A 14328-nucleotide genomic window follows, 5' to 3' on the forward strand; every position below is an offset into this window, starting at 1 on the left:
CAAAAACGTCCAGCATTCCTGCGAAGAAACAGCTTCTGTACCACTGACCCCTCACAGTGCTCTTATTATCCAACCTTTCCCCCCCCCCCTCCTTCCTGCAAAACAAAATCCCAGGATTTTTTCCTCAAAAATGCACAAGTTTCATTGTTCTCCCCCAGAGAAGAATCCATCACATGTTGCGTTCTGCAACAGCTCCTGCTTTTCAGACTCCTAACCTTTCCAGCCCCGGTCAGTCCCAGCCTGGGCACAGCATTGTCCCAACTGTAAAAGCCACCTCATCTGGGAGGCTGTTCAGTCACTGGAGGCAGCCCACGGAGCACAAAAGGAGTGTTAATGTAATAAAGTAGAATGAAGGAGCTTTGGTCTGAGAGCAAGAGGCACTGAGGGAAAAGTCTGACTGTTCTCATACAGGCCCTTCAGACCGGAGACCAGTGTCGTGACGCCGCATCCCGGAATCCAGCCACTAAGGCGTGAGTCTTCTCTCCAGAGCTGGAAGGTTAGGTCCCCGCAGATTCGCTCTTCACTGCTGGGGGTGCGATCATGGAAAAAGTCTTTACATCTGTGTAGAAGTTCTGCATTTCTGCAAATCTGTTCGTTTTTTAAAAAAATGGGCCCCCCAGGCTACTCGGATGATAAGAGCTTAATTCTATGGGAGTCTGTATTAATGTACCCAGGCATGTTGTCGAAGCCGAACCCCTGTTTCCTTCAAGAAACATCCTTGGATCTGCTACCTTCTTAAAAGTAAGGCAAGCTACATGTATGTAGACCTAACGGCCCCCCTCTCATGTCATGACAGAGGAATTGGTTATGAATGGTCAGAGGGGTCACCGATGTAAGGCCTGCGTTGTTGCACAGGCTGCGTGCACCTCAACTATGTTGGGAGCCAGGTTTATTTGGTGGAGTGGTGTGCTGATTGTCGATCTATGTGCAGATTTGTTAGAGTGATGTTCACTTGTTCTGCTGTCCAGGCCAGCATTCCCGAAGCATTATCGCACAACTGGCTGAGCACGGTGCAGATCTGGAGTCCAGCTGCATTACCTGAATTCCTGAAAAAGACCCAAGTGAGAAATGAACCTTGCGAACTGGTATCTTCAAGTACTTATTTTCCAACTGAGTGATGTGTTTGCCTCTGATGGATAGCCCATGAATTTTTCTTTAGTGGGGTTTTATTCCTGTCAGCTTGCTGCAATGAGTTGTGCTGCCCTGTGCCGTTGGCTGCAGTTTGTAAGTCCAGTTAACCTCATGCTTGCGTAGAAAAAAACTGCGGCAGTCCTGATTTCTGCATTTGTCATGAACTCATGGGCTTATGTGAGAGGTTGAGTCAGTCTCCCTAGATGCCACAGTGTTTGTCTCTGGTCTGTATTGTGCTTGGTGTTTTTCTTTTAACCCAGATGCGAACTTCTCCCTGTGGCCACAGAATGCACCTCCTCTGCAGCCAGGCCACAGTGGCCTTCTCGGGACCTTCTCGGGACAGGAGGACACGTTGCTTTTCAGCGACATCAAAAACCATCTCCTCCTTGAAAAAACGGAGCGTTTGAAATAAAAATAAGGGTGACTAATTTTTTCCTTTTCCACTGCATGTGGCCAAGGCCGAACAAAGAGGAGGCAGCGCTTGAGAGAAGAATGGAGAAAGGAACTCGAGCCAGGGGAGAGAGGAGTGTTTGCTTTTGATTGAAATCAGCGAAACTGAGCTTGCTTTCATTTGGAAATAATTAACAATGAGATCTCTCTTTCTGTAAAAACCTGATGCCCATTTAGTTCAACTAGAATCCCCTTTTGCTGATGCATCTGCGCCCCCTGCTAAAAACCTTGTTTTTGACTGCGGATGTTTTGTTCAATGAACGCTGCTGTTTTTTTGCAAGCATGTTTGCTCTCATTCCAAGATACAAGTGTGACTTATCGGTGGCAAAAAACCCAACTGTGATCAACGTTAGATCCATTTCACATGACTTACTTGTGGTGGATGCTGCACATTGGTGGTGGCGGGGAGTCCCCGTTACCTGTAAAGCGCTTTGAGTGGAGTGTCCAGAAAAGCGCTATATAAATGTAATCTATTATTATTATTATTATTATTATTATTATTATTACTCCATCAACAGAACCTTCTAACAGGGCTTTTCCACTCTCCAAACAGGGCTGACTACGGCTCGCCTTATCCCGCCTTTTTCCCTGGTGTTTGACTGTCGCCGCAAAACCCAGTTGGAAAAGCCAACCTCATACAGGGCGAGCTGGAATCCAGGTCGTGGTGAGCAGGCAGTGGACTGTTCCTCTTTATTTGGAGATGATAGAGGTCCTGTTCAGAGCACAGTGACGTGTGTCGAGTATGTTTGCTCTAAAGCTGGCTTTGATCACTAAACTGTACAGTGAGACACCCGGCAGAGCAGTATTGTACTGCACCCAGCAGTGCAGGCTGACAGCAGATGGCTTTGACTCGACACGGGGGCACGAGGGAGATTGGGGGGGGGGAGCGGGATCTGTCCCATCTCGAGAGCTGCGCACAGAGCCCCTCGCCCTTCCGCCGGCAGTGGGTGGCTCGGCGTCATCTCTGGCGCTCGGAAAGAGAGATAGCCGAGCCAGCCTGAGCTCCTCACGCGGAAAATAACAAAACCTTTGTGTTCTCGTAAAGGTGGAGTGGGGGCTGTGTAAACGATGGAGCGATAAACCCTGTGACTGTGTGTGTGAGTGTGAGTGGGAGAGAACCAGGGAGAACTTGGGCGTCTGCCCAAGAAAACTGGAGTCTGTTTAATTGCCAGTGTTTTAGATCATGACTTCACTGACCTGAGGGTGCGCGTATTTTTTGTATGCCATTTATTTTTTCTTTCTCATGAATTTGAATTTCCAAAACCTTTTTTTTTCCTTCCATACCTGCACCTTCTTGCTCCCCGTCTGGGCCACTGGGTAACTGGAACCCAAGGGCCATATAATGGGACGCTCATTCCCTTTCCGGACTGCTTGCTGCCAGTAATCAGCGAATGAACTGGGCATGTTTACCCCAGGTTGTGCTGATTGCTTGGCAGAGTGCCTCAAGCGCAGCTGGCCACGGGCACACCTGAGGAGCGCCCCGCTAGTCCGTCCTTTCAGCTCCTTGGAGGGACACACCTGCTCTCCACTCGCTGTCTTCCCTGTTTGACTGTAGCTGCAAAAGCCAAAGAAAGTGACAGTCGGGCCGAATTCAGGAACAGCCTGTGGACTGTTCCCTCTGCTGTGGTCACAATGTTCATACTAAAACTCACTGTTGATTTGATTGGAAGCCATTTGTTCATAAAACAGTCTAAAAGAAGAAGGAGGTGGTAACATCTTGATTGCCTTCTGCAACAACTGGCCAGAATTAAAATGGTAATAAAACTTGTTTATTTCAAAATGGACTTATCTACGCCCGCATGCTGGAAAGGAGCTTTCTGCACACTGCCAATGTATCTTGGGATGATCTGATCTGTGGGCTATAAAAGAAGGATAAAAACCCTGTTAGCCAATGGGAACGTCTCTGGGTCTTAAAAGAGAAATCGGTCTTTGGATTTATGGGAATCTTTGTCGAAATGGAGGAGAATAAATGTGCTTTTGGGAGATAGGGGTGATGGAGGAGGGGATCTGGCTCCCTGAGGAAACAGGGCTGAGATGCAGGTTACCAGGGCATAACGAGAGGCAGGCTGGCCGGCAAACAGTTTTCCATAAATTACATGCAGTACATCGGAAAAATAAGAAGCCCTGGGAAAATGAGAAAAGGAGCAATCATCAGGAAAGTTAAAACCAGCCGTAACCCTGTCACGGAAACCAGCTAGCATAGAGAGAAAGAATTAAACCGAAAGAAATGGCTTCCCAGATATTGAAAATGACAGAATCTTAAAATAGCTGAAGAAGCAGTGAGAGAAATAGGGAGTGGGAGAAATACAGGGATAGGGAGAAGGAGGGGGGAGGGAGGGAGAGAGGCAGAGCCGTAGTGAGGCAGGTTTGTAAGGCTTTTGTCCAAGGTGGGTGGGTTCTCAGAGCCGTGGGAGAGAAGTGGCTGCCAGGAAAGTACCTGGATTAGTCTTTAATCACCTGCCATGGCGGAGATGCAGCTGACACACTGCGGCAAGGCCGTATCTGGGGCTCAGGTTACCTGGCTGACTGGGCACCCGTAGGCACGGCGCTGGGGGGTTTGACAAACAGGGTTACAAAATCGTTCCTCAATCGGGAGGAGTGTGTGTGCCGGACTGCTTGGGGTCGCCGTGGGGACAGTGAAATCTCCGTTTGCTTTTGATCAACCTTTACACACCATTCCAAGCGATCGAACCCAGTTTCTGAATACCAGTTCATTGTCCCGGTCCTCCTAAATTCCTAAATTCCCATTCCATTTCGCATTTCCTTTATAATCCGTTGCAGCTGCAGTTCCTTTTTACAGTGCAAGCCCTGTTGACTTGGAAATTGAATTAGAACTGCAAGAAGAAACTGGCTTTCAGAACTGAACTACTTTTAGGAGCGGCAGGCAAGAAGACAAAGTGAGGAAAAAATGTTCAGGTAAAGGAGACCCAGCAGTTGATGAACACTTTTGGGGGCCTGCATTGTGAGACTGGGCACAGATCTGTATTGCCCAGGGTGTGTGGAGTGAGGGTTGCTTGGTCTGTCCACCCCCGTCTTGCCATCTGATGGAATTCTGCTGGGAAGACCAGATTCTCCTCTTGCACAGGGCGATGTCCCAGCAGGGCTGTGCTTCCCACTGCCTTTCAAAACAAACAGAACGGATGCAAGCTCTCCTTGTGTGGGATGTGCTTGGTTTCCGAATGGCTTATCTCCTCAACCTTGAAGAGACGTGAAGGAAAGATCCATGTGACACTGTGGACAAAGTCACTGCCCCAGCACTGTTCTTTTTATAAACTATCCTTTATACGCCACCTCATCCCCATCATTATTTGTGTTCTTATTGGCACTATGCCTGTAACTCTTCCCAGTGCTATTGCCATCCCTGTGACTGGTAGTACTTCTTTTGCTGTTGTTCCTGCTACTGTTTTCACTGTATTACTTTATTTAGGTAAAGCCCTCTTCCCAAGCCAGCATGTGTAGATAGTTCTAGTAGTTTTAGCACTCAGAGAATGAGATTTCACAAATGTAGGTGTGTACACATAGTCTTAGACTATCCGTTACAACAAAATGTACAAAAAGCACTGTGACTTTCCAGGTGTGATATTATTCTGTTCCTATGAAGTAATGCAAGCCCTGCATCATGACTTCGCAGATTTATGATAAATCTCAAACCATCCATGTTACTGAAGCATAGGCCTGAAATATTTGCTGAAGCCCAGCCTTTGCAAATATTACATGACAAAACTATTTTTCTTTTTGTAAATGCTTCACAGCATTGTCCGCACTGTAAAAGCCACCTCATCTGAGAGGCTATTCGGTCACTGGAGGCAGCCTACAGAGCACAAAATGAGTATTAATGTACTAAATAGAATAAAATAGCTGTGGGCTGAGAAGAAGAGACAGTGAGGAGAAAGGGACTGTTCTCATACAGGCCCTTCAGACAGGAGACCAGGTTGCCTACACTATGTCCCAGGCTCAAGCCACCAAGCCAGTCAGATGTACTGTACTCTAATTAGGGTGGAAGGGGCAGCTCAGGTTTCAGCTCATGTCAGTTGTGTGCTGTTCTTTTCAGAAGATGTGCCGTGCTTCTGGTAGCCATGAACTTTAGAGATACTGCGAACACATCAGGGCTTCTAAAAGAATAAATAATCCCCCCCCCCTCCTCCCCATCTTCTATTTCTAATGATGAGTTAGGTCCTGTCTGAGTTTGAAAGCTTCTGTCAAACTGGGCCTTGTATTCCTTGTATTACTGAGGTCACTCGGTTAGGTACCAAAAAACAACTAGTAGAAGCAACTGTTGCGTTGTTTCTGACATTCAGACCACAGTTGTCCTGAAACGTTTTATTTCAGCTTTGAAATTCATATAAAAATGTTAAATACTCCCCATGACCCTGTAGTGGTACAAAGCGGTTTAGAATGTGAATGGATGGTCATGAAATAGTGGAATACTGGGAGCTGTGATCGGAGGCTCATTGGTAAATACAGTATGCCAGAAAAGGCATTAAGCCACCCAGCTTGGTGAGGGGTTTAGGTGAAACAGCCTGTAACTGTTCTGTGTTGGGTGACGTAGTGCACCCAGTCTCAGGTGTGTCACCAGCATGCCTGTGCCTGCGTCAGTAGTCCTATAACCTTGGATCGGACTGTCTGCAGGGCTTGGGCTGGCCTGTCACGGACTCCAGTGTGTAATCCTGTCTGAGTCCTCTCAGGAGCTTGGAGGCCGACAGTGATAAGATGTGTCAAGACCAAGAGGTGCTGCAGAATATTAGCCGTGCGGACTGGGCTTCTGATTGGACACTTTGCAGATAGAGCATTTTTCTCATCGAGACGAAATGCTTTGCAGACGTTTTCATTAGTGCTGCTCGGATGCTCCTCCTCTGTGAAACATGGTGATGTTCTGAGAAACGAGGCAAGTAGTCAGGGTTTGACGCAGTGTGGAAATTACCCAGCTTTCTGCACAATCCAGAGCCACTAGTCTGTAGTGCTTGTCTGTGATGGGGCCTCAATATGATAGCACAAGGACTCCAACAATAACATTGTTCCCTTGCTCCTAAAATCTGAAAATCATTAAGAATAAAAATAGCAACCTTGTTTCTTCAGTTTTCTTTTGCACATCTGTTTTGCTCATCTGATGTAACTGTTGTGATAACCTGGACTGTAGTGAAATCCTGTGCTGTGCAGTGGGAAACTCGAAGAAAATCGAAGAGCAGAGTTACTCTACTGAAGCCATTGTGGAGTCTCTTTAATCTGCCCTAATTCACCATTTCCCAGTTTCAGATCAGGGGAGCCACTAGCAATCCAGTTATTCTTTCTCCAGATTCTCAATAATTGTTTTTGGAGATGGATTCACAGCTATGAATATTTTTCCTAGTTCTTGGAACATGTTTCACTTGCAGGATTGTGCCCTGAAGTTTTTTGAGACGGAGGCTCAGGTGTGGTTGGATCAGAAACTGCTAGTTTGTCTGCAGGACCTTACAGGCTGAATGGCATGCAGCTTGTCTGCAGGTCATCAAACAGTACAACATTGCTATGGCTTTATCAAGCTTCGATTTACACACGCTTTGTGAGCAGTATACATACTATGCTTGTCAGGGTTTAATTAAGGGGAAAAAAATCTTGATGGATTGGATTCCTTTTGTTCATCTGCATTCTTCTTCTCCCTTGATGAGATCCAGTCCCTCAGTATGTTTGTGTACTAATCAAGTACTGTAGCAGTTTGTTGTGACGCTTAGATAATGTTAGTCTTAAGCAGAGTCCAAAAATAAATGCATACAAAAAATCTCTCCTTACTGAAAGGAAAGTACCAGTCAAAAAGCATTTTTTCTGATTTTTAATTTGTTTTAGAAGAGTAATTGTTGCTAGCCGAACCAGTAGACTCATTAGGAACTTTTGGCTGCCTGTGAGTGGAATGTGTCCGTTAGCCAAAGATAATGTTATTAGTCCAGTTTGCAGACTGTGCGTGTACTAGTGCCTGTAAAAATAAGGCTCCTGTTGTAGGACTTCTTGATCCATTGTGGGTGTTACGAGCTGAGGGCTGCTAGACAAGTTGCCCGGATAAAGCAGGGAAACCTACAAGTGCTCACAATAAGGTAACAGCACCTTGATGCTGTCTGATGTGCAAGAGCCTCGGAGCTGGTTAATTCCTGAAACGGGTCACAGTGATGAGGAATTTCTGTCTCTTCACCCCGTATGAATTTACACAGTGTATATAGGTCTCAAATGGACTTTGCACTGCAGCAAAAATGCCAAAGTCTAGCAAATCAAATGAGTCAATAAAATAGAAAGGCAGCTCTGACAACAGTACGGTTTACTGAGCTATGTTTGCAGAGAAGGACTGTGACCTTTGTGTTTAGGAAAGCTGTCCGGTATGAAGAAGTCCAGAAAGGGAGAAGATTAAGCCAGGCGATGAGGTTGTTTCGCGGTTCGTTATCGCTGCGGACACTCAGAACTCGAGGACAGACTCTTTTATCTTTCCTACATGCGCCTCGGACGCTTCTGTGTGGGGCGGATTCATTTTTCAGACCTTGGGATCGGTATAAGTGTGGAGGAGTTTCTCTTACAAAAGTGAACTGAAAGAGAGGATGTTAGCTTCTCTAAAGAAGGGACTTTTAAATGCTCGTTAATCGGGAGGTGCAGGGTGGCTAGAGTATAGAGGTGTTGCTGTAGGTAGAGTTTCTGGATTCTGAATATTCAGCACAATCCAGTTTTTGTGTTGATGCCTGTGTGTTGGCAGCCTGTTACATTTGTAAAGTTGATCAAATGTCTTCACAACACTCGTACCTCCTGAGAACTGGCTTTGTGAGGACAAATTACTGTTTTAATGAACCTTCATCTTGAAAAGCTGAAATATCCAAACTACTGCACAGTATGGTAAGATTGTACAGAATCGGGTAAATATGGGATGTAGTTCAATGGAAGGATCATGAAGAGTATTGAATTTGACTTCTGTGACGTGTTTTAATTCTGTGCTTTGTATTTGTGCTCATATTCCAGCACATTTCTGTTCTCCACCATGCCGGACTAAAAACACTGGTCCTCCAGCCTGACTTTCATGACTTCTTCTTGTCTGTAGTCTGGGCCCTCGCTGGGGTAATGGAATTACAACGCTTGGCTGTGTTTGTTCTGCTCCTCTAATTGTGTTACGTTTGCTGGTTAGTTCAGGGGCAGTGAGGTTTCATTCAGATGCATCCATCTGAGTTGCATCCAGAGCTCAGAGTTGCACCATAAGGTGAAAAAGGTGAACTTGTGTTGCTGCAAGTGAACGGAGTTTCCTTGTGATGTCAGTGCCTCCAGAGGGAGGATAATACAGGTTGAGCATTAGGAATGTTGCAGCTGGGGAGCTGGCAGTAGCAGTTCTGCACCCAGGATTACCCAGTATTCTTTGTTGGCAAGCGAGAGGTTGTCATCCAGCATTTCTCAGCTACCTCTGCACTGTGATATAGCATGTTTCTACACCAGGCGGATTTAAGGCTCTGGATCACAAGGAAAATAATAATAATAATAATAATAATAATAATAATAATAATAATAATAATAATAATAATAATAATAATAATAAACTTGATTTTATATAGCGCCTTTAAAGGTGGCTTCTCAAAGCGCTTTACAGGATGACAATAACAATAAATAAGAAGAATACAACAATAAATAAGGAGAATACACAAGAAAAGACAATTACAATATATATATATAAAATGAAAAAGCAAAAGAGGAGTTGTGAAAATGTGACTGGAAATTGTGGATTTATAAATATTATGAATTTAATTGTAAATGTTATGTACCACTGCTTATCAGATGGTCAGTCCATTATTTAGTGTGGCACTCAGATAATCGGTGATCAATCAATGGTTTAGTGCATTCCGATAACCAGTTATTAGTCTATTGAGTAATGATGCGCTCCGATAATTAGGGATCAGTCAATTGTTTAGTGCACTCAGATAACAAGTTATCAGTCATTTGTATAATCATGCACTCAGATAACCAGTGATGAGTCAGGTCAGTTGTTTAGTGCACTCAGATCATCAGATGGTCATCAGGTCAGACTGGTTGGCTGGGCAGGCAGTGGAAGGACTAGGTTTGACAAAGGGGTGCGGATCTGCAGGAAGGTGTTGACTGTAGATTATGCTGAGATTTCGCTTGGGGTTCCACAGGGTTTGTGACCTAAGGTGCTTTTTTTTACTGCTTGACGTTTCTTAAACTGGAGGGTCATTCTGGCAAGATTCATTCTCTTGCTCTGAAGAACAAAAAGGCTGCATTTTCAATTGCCTCGCTTAACTCCCCGAGCTTACAGTCACTTTATTTAAATAAAAACAGACCAGCCGTTCCTGTGGACATCCTGAAATGACAATTAAAATCTCTTTCCTGGTCCACTCCACTGCTCTTTCTTTAGAACCTGCGGTAACCTTCAGCTGTTAGGCTCTCAGACACGCAGAAGAGATCGGGTATCCAGGGAATGTTTACAGTGCTTCCTCCTCACAGCCAATATACCGTAATGTGCTCTGCAGTTGTTAAAGGTGTGAGGCCCACTGGGGCAGTAAGTCTGAGACCTCTTCTTGCTGTCCCTTTGGACTGGTTTGGAGAATAGATTATTTTATGCCTCAGCAAATTCAATTTTTATTAAAAATACTAGGGATGCACTGATATGGAATTTCTGGGCTGATAACGATAACCGGCAATTAACAGCTTGTTGTGGCCGATACAGAGACCGATAACCGATTAATTTAACTTTTTTGCATTTTAAAACCAAGTTCTTTGTTTCCTCCTTGCTGTACTTCGGCTGAACATTTTTTTGCAAATTGCAGTTCTGTTGTCCTCTGGTGAAATGGTGAAGAAGTTCCACACTGCCGACATTTTCACTCTGCAGCAGCTGTACTGTCCCCAGGCTAGTGCATCAGTGCATGCACATAACAAAACTAGTTGCGCAAACAAAAATACGGCGCCGCATTATCGGTTGTAATTATCGGATTTAATTCCGATATCGGAACGATAATTAAATCTTCCTATTTATCACGGAATAATATATCGGCCTCGATATGCACCCCTTAAATCTGAATTAACAAAACACCTGGTTAAATAATGTACCTTATGGAATATAAAGAACTATAGAGGTTGTCTTTTTCAAATAGTATTTTTATTGTCGTGTTATGCATCGTTATTTCTTATGCATTTAAGATGAAAGTAATGCATCTAATTAAAAGAAAGTTAGAGTTTCGTTTGCCTGCATGAAAACCTTTGGTATTGACTCATACAGATGCGTTTGCTGCAATACTCTGGGTGCAATACCCATCTCAGGAGTACAGCAGGAACCCAGTGCCCTAAGCACTAGCCAGCACTCCTACCCTTGTGGATGGGAATAAAAATAAAAGGTAGAGGGCCCAGTGTTTTTAAGGATGCTTCTCAGCATGTTTAGGAGATTGAATGTCATTTGGAGAAACATGAAGAGGCAAACTGGTCCTTCCTATACTAGGGACAGAGGAGGGAATAATTGATATTGCCATGTGCAGAGTATGTTACAAGCCCTGAGCATTGCAGTTATATGGGATTATAGAGGTTTTAGGTGATTGTGATAGGAGTAAGCTTTCTAACTTACGACTTACTGTGTAAAAATGTCCATGTATGGAATGATGCCTTTTTTTGTAAGGTTATAGTTGTTTGTAATGTGAATTTGTACTGTTGATACCTTTTTTGTAAGGCTGTGTGTGTGTGTAACAGAGCTGCTTGAATGCAAAACACATTTCTGAAAAGCCAGACCAGTATTATTGTGTCCTAGCATGCTGCTTATTGCTAAATACTTATCGAAGCTGCACAGGTGAAGCTGTGCTCGCGGAGGGTATCGTGTTGCTGGCGCGGAAGGGGGCAGGGCATGCTGATGTTTTTGATCTGCCCCAGGAGGGTCATTGATGGACACAGCAGGTGGGTCCCTTGACACCCAGCCCCCCCCAGTCTGGGGTCACACAGGGACCACGGCCTGACAAGGTGCTGACAGCAGAGGGGGCCTCTGCACATGGTGTTGTAAGAGCGCAGGGAAGTGCAGCAGGAGCAAAACGAATCAATCAAGGCGCCAGGTCTCGTTACAGGTTGCCTGTGAAACCTCCCTGGTAGCCGTGGCTGTCGGCCGGGGCGCGATGGGGACCCGCCAGGGCTGCCTGCGGGGCTGCAGAAGTTCACTGGGCAAAAAGACACGCTGTGAAGTTCTGTGCTCGCTGGTCTCGGCCGAATCGCTCAAAGCCAAGCGGGAAGATCTCCAGACGTACTTGGGGCCGAGCAGAGGAAGCGAGACGAGGGGTCTGTTGATCCTCCGAGATGGGCAATCGGCAGTCCCAGCCGTGCTTGGCGACCGGCGGGGGGCTGTGAAGCTGTATTTTCACCGATTTCACAACTGTTTAAATATAATGCCGCTTCCAAGCACAAGGGGAAAACATCATGTTCTGCTTTAAGTTTTTGATTAATAACACCAAATTACATGACAGCATTCAAGTGTGACTCATTTCCTGCCAGTTGAGCAGTGAGGGATTGCAGAGTACTGGCAGGCAGTAAGTAACTCCAGTTGGAATTTGTGCATTTTTCCCATATCAGTGTCTGGATCTCGGGCTATATTTATAACAACATCTTTTCCATTTGTTGTGTGGCCGTCGTTCTGTATTAATGCCAATACACGTTTAAAATCCATTTTCTAAGATGTTTTGTTTCACGTGCACAGTCCTCAGAACTTAAGGCCCACTTAAGGAGAAACCCTCTGGTTAAGAAAACGATCACTTTTTATAGGTTAGCGTCCGTCCTGCTCTTCCCGTTCGGATTCTCCGTTCCAGTGCCCTTCTCACAGTTCCAGTTCCCCATCCAGCAGGCCAGGTGGCTGGGGCTCAGCTCCCAGGTTGGGCCAGTCTCTGGATTTGGCTAGATGGGCTGAATGTGTTCTTCTTTGTCGCAGACATTCCTGTTGGAGCAGGGAATTGGAATGGAATGGGAAGCCAGGACTGTCCCCAGCATTGAGAGCGGTTGATGGTGACGTTTCCAGTCACCACACCTTTAGTCCACACGTTCAGTCAGGTTGGGCTTCACACCCTTCCTCTGAAGACAGACACAAATCGACCAATAATTGTTTGCTAAATGGAAGATCGTACCAAGTGATAATTAAGACAAAATATATTATGTGAGATCAAAACTTGAATATTTTGTATTTCCATCAAATAGTCATACCAGCCGATTCTCAATACTGACTACTAGCAAAGAGTCCAGGAAAATTAGGGAAATGTATGAATTTTTGGAGGGCAAGACCAAAATTTCCATATTGGTCATTGCAAAATGAGAGAGTTCATTGTTCTCATTATTAATGCAAAAACAATGCTGTGATAACAGCTGTGTAGAATTCCAGAAGTGTTCCTGCTGGGATTTCAGCACTCGTGTAGCTCCTCTGCCTCTGTTCGTTTTAGAAGAGGTTTGCACCCCCCTCTGCTGGTGAACTGAAGTATCACAGCTGAATTCCACCGTAATGTGACTTTGGTAATGAAGTAAACACTTATAGAAGAGGTTTATCAGACTTTTTTGCAGTTCATTATCTTTTCAATTAAAGGACTAAGAAGCGCAGCCGAGAAATATATTGGATATTGATGAAAATTCCCTGTTTTTTATGTAAATAAACTTTCATCTTGACACGGCTTCTATTTTGTTGCAAACAGCAATAGTTAATATTTCATTGCTGTGGTAACACTGTCAAGGAATTGTTTAACCTGCTGTGGAGCATCCATTGACCTAAGTCATCACACTTCACCTCCAGGAATGGCTTGGATTACATGCGTAACATGCGAACCTGGTATCTTCTGGCATGTATGACTTCTTTTCCTAGAAACATCTTCTTTTCCCCGAATGACAAAGTGATAAATGAGTGATTAAAAAGTGATAAATGAGGTGATGTATTGAAATCAGCCCAAATTTATGGTGCTGCATTAATGTCATGCAAAATTCAAGCTTGTCTTGCGTCATCCCATAACATTGTAGTGTTTAGTTGCTGCGACCTTTGGCCTCTGATGATTTACGTGTTTGCGTGTGACCTTTATAGGTCTTTGGGGACGCAACTTTAACATGCCTTATTGCCATTTTCACGGTGTTTTGCACTGATGTGCTGGTGGTAGCTTTGTAAAGCAGGTCTCACATAGGACAATTCCAAATGTTTTGTGCAGTGATCTCGAGTTTCACTATCACTGTCATTTAAAGTGCACAAGTGTATTTATTAACATAATTCACCAAGTAGGGCCAGCATGATCCTTTCTTACTTAATACTCCAAAAAATCTTATCTGTCCCTCACTGGAGTGTCCTACTAAAGACAAAGGAACTGAATAACAGATGTACTCTTTCAAAACGAGCTATTCCCATTATCACTATAATTTAGGTAGATGCATTTAGAGTAGCAAGCACAGCAATTAATAAATTATAGAAGGGAAATCAGTGACACGTGTTTATTTAAGCGGTGTTATGACTCTCGAGTCAGTGGCTGACTCTGCCGGAGCAGGAGGAAGTGAGCGCTTGCTTTGGGACTCACGTCCTGGAATTCCGAACAGGATTAAAGGGCTGTGGGGTTAAGAACTCTGCAGCACCAGTACAGCAAGTTTTAAGAATTGTAACCGTAAAGCCATTGTTAAAAACTCATTTTTTAGATCTCAAGAATTTTATCCTCTCACATAATGAGTGAATGCCTTAGGGGTCAGAGGATTGAAGCCTTCAATCTGTAAAAATAAAACAGGCAATGCAGACAGTGCAGCAGGTGTTTGTCAGTT

General features: G+C 44.6%; 1 protein-coding gene across 1 annotated transcript in view; it reads left to right on the forward strand.

The window, feature by feature from the left end:
- LOC148650032 (uncharacterized) overlaps positions 1-14328 on the forward strand; it is a 201134-nt gene that overhangs the window by 37004 nt on the left and 149802 nt on the right. The window lies entirely within an intron of this gene.

Source organism: Lepisosteus platostomus, chromosome 13 (genome assembly GCF_059453375.1).
Source record: "Lepisosteus platostomus isolate fLepPlt1 chromosome 13, fLepPlt1.hap1, whole genome shotgun sequence".
Classification (NCBI taxonomy): Eukaryota; Metazoa; Chordata; class Actinopteri; order Semionotiformes; family Lepisosteidae; genus Lepisosteus; species Lepisosteus platostomus.